A 7,326-nucleotide genomic window follows, 5' to 3' on the forward strand; every position below is an offset into this window, starting at 1 on the left:
TAGACAAGTTATGGTGGGGGCTCAAGGCAACTTTCATGAAATAAATAAAGACAGTAACTGCGGCTTTTTGAGAACATGGTGCACTGGTGGGTGATGATAAGAAAGAAGTAGGATTAAATGGACACTTCGCACATTTATGTTGAAAGAGCCCATGATGTAAACTATCTACCTTGGAAATTTGAAATCCCTGATATATTACTTTATCCGGGGCCGTAGATCAGTTTGAAATGGATGGCCCCCACGTCTCAAGTTTTCCAGTTTTCAAGGATGATAGCTGAAATGGTGGGCTCACCGAATACTACATGACCAGGTAATGCATATAATCATGTTGATTTTGAAAATGTCCTTCAACTCAATGGATTTTTGGCAACATGTGATAACATCAGGACAGAAGGGCTTACATTTAGCACATCTAGGTTGATTCTTTTTTATGCTATTGCTTCTTTCTCCCTTCTATATTTTAGTATCTTTTGGCTTCTTGCTTTATTTGTCTATTTATTACCATAGGCAATTGTATAACAGTAAGCAATGGGCTGGGTGCACCTTTCTTAACTACAGCAGCCAGTTGAATCACAGTTGCTCTCCATAAATTGCTTGTTGCTTTGAGCACAATCTCATGTTTGAGATGGTTGGTAGATATTGAATGAAGTTGATATGGGTGCTTGCATCTCTACAATAGAGTTTAAAGGTTGTGGTGATGGAGTGTTAAAAGATAATGCTTTGTTGGCTAACCAAGGAGAAGTTGAGAAAGGAGATCTGGACAGTGCAGAAGAGGGAAGAAGGTTCTACTGCAATCAGCCGCCTAAGAATGTATCCCTCTATTCTCAACAAGGGAAGAAAAGCCGCAACCAAGACGCAGTGGTGTTCTGCCAGGTTCTCTCTCTCTCTGTAAGCATGTTGCATCCACCAACTTGAGGATTTTTGTAGGTTCACAATTTGTGTTACTTTTTCGGAATTTGTTTCTCAAAAAATTGTTTTAGGTTCGCATTTTTTTTTTTTTGAGAAAAGGTTCTCAAATTAATATTGGTGAAGATTGGTGACTACTAGAAGGTCGAAGAAATTTGCATAATAAATAAACCTTGCTGAAAGAAAAAACAGAGAGACCAATGAAAAAATATTAATTCCCAAAGAATTATTATTACATGAAAAGCTTTTTGCATATCATGAAAACCAAGTAATGGGAATGTTTAGATACTTATTGATTTTTCTATTCTGTTTAGATGCATCCTCACAGAAGTATGCATATATTAGTACGCTAGAATTCCAAACTGTTGGCCCCAGCCAGTAAGTACACATCACATGTGGGTGGGCCCAACTAAGATACTTTGTTTGTTTGGACCCAGCTTTACAGAGTGATGCTGGACCCGCAATGTAAAACAAATTGTGTTCAAATTGTTTCGGATCCTTACCATAGTTTTTTTTATCACTTATCTGGATCTGGATGTAGATAAAACTGGGCCGATTCCACGTTTTACTGTCTGGGTCCAGCAAAAATGTTCGGTCAGATTGCTTCCTGCAAGTTTGCCATCCATGAATGTGGCACGTTGGATTCATTGTAGTAGGCCTTGTGAAAAACCAACTTGTGCTGGCTAAAACTGCCCTAACCATTTTCATCAAAAACATGTGAAAGATGTAAAAAGGCACATCCACACTATAGTAACAATTATCACCATATTTTTTGAAAAATATCACAATGAAACATAAGATTTTGGTAAAGATTAGAAAAGCTAACAAAATCATGGTATTTTCAAAATATTGGGATTTTATCATTTGACTGAACGCATTACAACTATATATATATATATATGAGAAGGGGATGGTCCTACCCTTTCTTTTTGTTAGGTCTCGTTAGGACTCAATAAAAATTTGCACTTTCATGTATATATTTTTGCTCATTTGATACCATTAGATGTGTTTATCATCGCTTATTTACAAGAAACAAGCTTTGTTTCAAACTGATTTTATGTATAAATGTAAATATTTTATCATCAAATTTCAGTATAATATCAACCATTATTTTTGTTAATTCTTTAAAATACACATCTAAGCATAAAATTTCTTAAACAAATACATTGATCCTTATTCAGTGAATACATATAACGACACAAATCGAGCAAAAAATACATCAAAGTATGGTCTTTCAAAAAGTCCTAATGGGCCCACAAGGGCTCCGCTCTTCTGGTAGGGGCAACTTGTGACTGTCACCAAGTTGACAGGGCATCACAAGTTTGAAACCCACAGGTGGCATCCTTGCCGCAAGGTCAAAGCTGGGTATACTCTCCGATGGGTAGTGGGGACCTTAAGGGTTTGACTAACCGTAGGCCAGCCAAGGTGCAGTCACTGATGTTTTTTTTTTTCTTGGATTGTCCAAAAAGAAAAGTCCTAAAGGACTAAAAGAAAAAAGGGATAGAACCATTCTCCCTCTCTCTCTCTATCTATCTATCTCTCTCTCTCTCTCTCTCTCTATATATATATATATATATATATATATATATATATATATATATAGAGAGAGAGAGAGAGAGAGAGAGAGAGAGAGAACTGAACATATTAGGCCTCATTTCTCGTTCTGCAGCATTGTTTTGAAGTGTTTTATGATAGATCTAAACCATTAGATGTGTTTAGCGTGCTAGATTTAGTGGGAATCGACAATTGGATTATGCTTTTTCGACACAAAAATATATTTTTATGAGCCAGAAAAAAAATGATATCTTCATAGCCCTTGATTTGGATCACCGTTAAAACCTGTACCGGTGATCCAAAAGCCGGTTTCCACTAAACAAAACCTATAGATCACATCTATAGTGTTAGATGTGAGAAAAAATACTAAAAACATGTGATTTTGAGGGGGGCGGAACGGGACAGAACGAGAAAAGTGGCCTGAACCAGCGTGTTACTCATTATATATATATATATATACTGGCAAAATCTCAGGAAAAAACTTCTATTAGGTACGTAACATTTTGTAATTTGTAATCCTTTTTTTTATTTGGAAATTTTTAAATAATCTTTTTTCTAAATATTTTCCCTAAAAAACTCTAGAAAAATGAAAATTCCAATATTCTCTATATGAAAATTGTTGTTTGAAATTTTCGCTACCACACACACACAAGAACCAGTAAAGCTTAAAATTAGAAATTGCATCTCCATTGTCCATTTGTCAGTTGAAAGTTGCTACTCTGCTAGGCTTGTAAATTGTGTCCCATTGAGAATTGGACTAGCATCTCTAGCACCAATCTACCTGGAATACCAACAGTGGAAGTGGAAATCGCTGATCCAAGAGACTCAATGGAAAAACTCCAAAAGATGTTTGAGAACCCCAAAATGTTTGGTATCACATGGAAACACACAAGCTTGCAGACTTGATTGTCACTAATCACTATTATCAATCTACTAGCAATGATCAAGAACTTTCATGTTTTCTTAATATACTATTGGGAGCTAAAACTTACCACTAGCAAAAGCAATATCCCATGCAAGTGGTTAATTTTCAGGACCTTGATGCTGCTTTTCAATTTTCACTGCATTCCACTGTTTTCGTAAACCAGTCTAACAATAGATATGCATGAATGCATTTACATTTATGCATATACGTACTTGCAGAAGAAGCAGAACGCATCAAACGGTGCAATGGCCGCATATTTGCTTTGCCAGACGAACCAAAGGTGCAAAGAGTTTGGCTACCTAACGACAACTATCCAGGATTGGCCATGGCTAGAGCATTCGGAGATTTTCGCCTGAAAAACTTCGGAATAATTGCAGTCCCGCAGATCTCTTACCAGCGACTCTCCTCCAGTGATCAATTTATCATCCTTGCAACTGATGGGGTAAGTCACAGCTCTTGCATGTATGAACAGAAAAATCTGCAAAAATGAGACCATTGGAAACTGTGAATTTGATCAGAATTTCAAATATGTCCAAATATAATTCAGAAGATGTTCCTCCAAATATATCACAAAAGAACATAGTCCCATCTTCTAAAATAACAAAAAGTATTTCTTGGTATTTCATCAACACTGCATTTGGATAATAAGTGCTTGTGGTCCTAGATGCAATAATAACTAATGCAGATTCCTCCGTTTTATGTCAATTCAAGTTTGGTAATAATAAAGATTTAGAACCTTTAGATTTTCAAATATTTAGAAACAGATCCATGCTTGGTTTGGGTGAAGAATACTCCAAATTGTGCCAAACACCAAAACTTCCTGAAATTTAATTGATAAGTTCCAGTTATCAGGAAGGTCATTATCAATCTTTTTCTTTTGTAGCATCCTAACTTTGTTGTTAGTCCTCTCTTTGCTTAAGTTTTTTTTGAAAAATAAATTTTGAAGGGAAAGTTCACTTCATGAGATTTCTTTAGTCCACATTAATCATTTTTTAAGAACGCAATGGGTTTAAAATATGTAAAGTTGACTGTGAAGGCAAGGCCCTTTGGGGGCTTGTCAATTAAATGTCGAACTTTGGATTTGGATCGATTTGAAGTTGGCGTTGACTTTAGACTTGGATTCGGGTTCGGCTTGACTCCATTCGTTTGGATCTCGGTCTTGGTTTGACTTTGACCATTTTCTTATCACTCTTTTTTGGACTGTTTTTACCTTATAAAACAACTTTAAAAAAGTTTTAAAACTTTATTAAAGGACCTTTTATTATCAAAACGGTTTTGGAGTTTGATCTTTTTAGTCAAAGGGCATTTCTGACACAATTTGAGCATGTTACTTAGTCCAAATGGCTAGCCTAACATTTTGGATGTTAGTGGGTGAATTAAGGCTATTAACAAGCCTTTTTGTGGGTGCATGCTAGACCATCATTGGTGCATGCATGGGAGTTGAGATCAATGGACATTTTTGGTCCTCCTGACCAGGGTTTATTTTTATCCTGGATGGCCATTGGTGTTGTCTATAGCTCAAGTCCCGCTCCTTTAGTTATTGCAGCCTCTTTTTTTCTCTCTTCTCACGGCCCTCTCCTTTCCTTTTTGGGGCTGATCATGATAATTGTATTGTGATGGACGATTGCTTAGTGAGAAAGGTAGTATAGCATGAGTAGGTATGTAATTGGTTGTATTGTAGAAGTAAAGTTGTGGTTCACCCTTCTACACCCAGTTTTTACTCGAAAGGGCTACTGTCACTTTTAAGAGAGTGCCATGTTGTGTTCCTTCAAGCAAATTAGAATCTCAACACCTCCGAGACCGCAGTTCAGATCATGTAGAATTTACCAACAAGCTCGACAAATATTTCTACTCTGAAACTCTGAACATTAGTAGATAAAAAATGACCATTTTTTTGAAAAAAAAAAAAAATCACTAGTTATGAAATGTTTTGAATAGTTCCCTAGTTTTAGCTCATCTCTTCTAATTTTGCTCAGAAACTAGAAGTCTTGTGTTTAGATGTAAACACATAGGTCTACATTCTAGAACAAGGCATACTTATTATTCTTTCATATTTAGTAATATGGTATCAATTGAGTGTCTTCTGTTTGCAGGTATGGGATGTTCTAAGTAACAATCAAGTAGCATCCATTGTTTGGTCTGCACCAAGCAAAGAAATCGCTGCAGAAGTGGTAGTGGACTCAGCCGTTCGCGAATGGAGGCGTAGGTTTCCGTATTCGAAAATGGACGACTGTTCTGCGGTTTGCCTTTTCCTGCATAACTAGGAGAAAGGGCACAGCTAACAATTTTGAACAAGAGAATGGTTAAGTTTGTCACTATAAAGATATCTGTTTGGCATCATGTGAAACATGACCAAGTTCATGAACCCATGTTGCTCCTGCTACTGGTGGCAACGTAGAAGTTCATGGATTGTTCATGTTTCGATTGATGCCCAACCTGCCTTTTAGTAATTCTAAAGCTAACTACGTACTTGTGGTTTGTTTTCTGTATTATATGAAATGTACATGTTTTTCCATTTAAAATGAGTGCCTATTTGGTGTGATTGGACAACATAATTGGATGGTATCATATATAAGGTTTGGCATATATATGCTAAATGGCACAAAGTTATGCATGGCATGCATCAGTTTTGTTTGTTTTTTCAATTACATGGGGGAACCCACATCAGGTTGGGAGGCTCTTGCTTTAGCTTCGCAACAGGGCCATGCAGGCCATGTTTATCGAACTTGCGTCGTCGTTCAACTTGAACATTTTAAGCCAATCCACCCAGCCAGGTGCGGGTAGCCCTTATGAGCACATCATTCAGTTACTGTTAAGATATTTCAAACCTGTGCCAACTGGGGACTAGAAAATATAACAAACATGGCCAATTTACGATTTTCTTGACAGTTTTGCATTTTTGTTTGGTTGAAATCATGGTGTTTGAGTTTTTCATGTAGCAGCTTACATGGCGCCTGAATTTTTAGGTAACAACTTAGACAAGTGGTTTGACCAAAGAGCTTAATTTTCAGGTGATGAAAAGGTAGAACCGTCAAGAAAAAAAATCGATTGGCCAGATTTCTCATAGTTTGAGCTGTGAATTGGCCATGTTTGTCATTTTTTTTTGTCTAAGCCAAAACACAGAATGGTGCCAAAAGTGGGTGTTACGTACGTCTTTGTCAGTTATAAATATGATTATGGACTTTCAAAAATTTGGTCAAGTTCATGATAAACTGAGATTTTCCCAGCCAATGAAAAACATTCATGAACTCCCGCCTCTTCATTAGTAGAGTAGGAAATGTTTCCACAATGAGCATTGTTGATCTTAATCATGCTTAACATGGAGTCAAACATAACCAAGATCCTGATTAGAACTTTCAAAGAAGTTCAGCAACAGTGAATGCTGATTGTGCTTTTAATTTCACGATAACACCATTATGATTTTGGACGCCTTGTTACAGGCGGAGAGGTGTCTAACACTCCACAAATTGCATAATGACCTGGTAGGATCATAGTGACAAACGTTTTTATCGGCAATTTTTCATTTTTAAAAAACTAACAAGAAATTGAAAAAAATTCATAAATTTTGTGTTTTTTTGGCAAAATCTCGGCAATAAAAAAATGTAAAATTTATTTTTTATAATAAAATATTAATAAAAATTATTTAAAAATAAAAATGTGTTTTTTTCGTGATAAATAGCCGTTTAAAACATAAATATCGCGTTTAAATCGTGGTATTTATGTTTTTTTCATAAATCTCATAATATTTTGAAAATCTCGCAAGAAATTGCCGTTTTAAGCTTTCAGGCAATTTCTCATAACATTATCGCGAGATTTTCATAAATCTCGCAATATTTGTCACTATGGGTAGGGATGACGCAATAGACGGTAGTGGGTTGGGTTTATCTGAACCCGACCCGAACCAAACCCTATAGGGTCTGGGTATGGTGATAAATAAGAAG

The 7,326-nt window shown here is 36.2% G+C and overlaps 1 long non-coding RNA gene across 1 annotated transcript; it reads left to right on the top strand.

The window, feature by feature from the left end:
• The first annotated feature begins 715 nt into the window (after window positions 1–715).
• On the top strand, window positions 716–5,907 carry LOC149820278 (uncharacterized). The gene is made up of 3 exons (XR_016426756.1): window positions 716–873; window positions 3,604–3,827; window positions 5,479–5,907. It is a non-coding gene; the product is annotated as an uncharacterized LOC149820278 (long non-coding RNA).
• Window positions 5,908–7,326: the final 1,419 nt, after the last annotated feature.

This window comes from Nuphar pumila, chromosome 12 (genome assembly GCF_984573655.1).
Source record: "Nuphar pumila chromosome 12, dmNupPumi1.hap1.1, whole genome shotgun sequence".
NCBI classification, from domain to species: domain Eukaryota; kingdom Viridiplantae; phylum Streptophyta; class Magnoliopsida; order Nymphaeales; family Nymphaeaceae; genus Nuphar; species Nuphar pumila.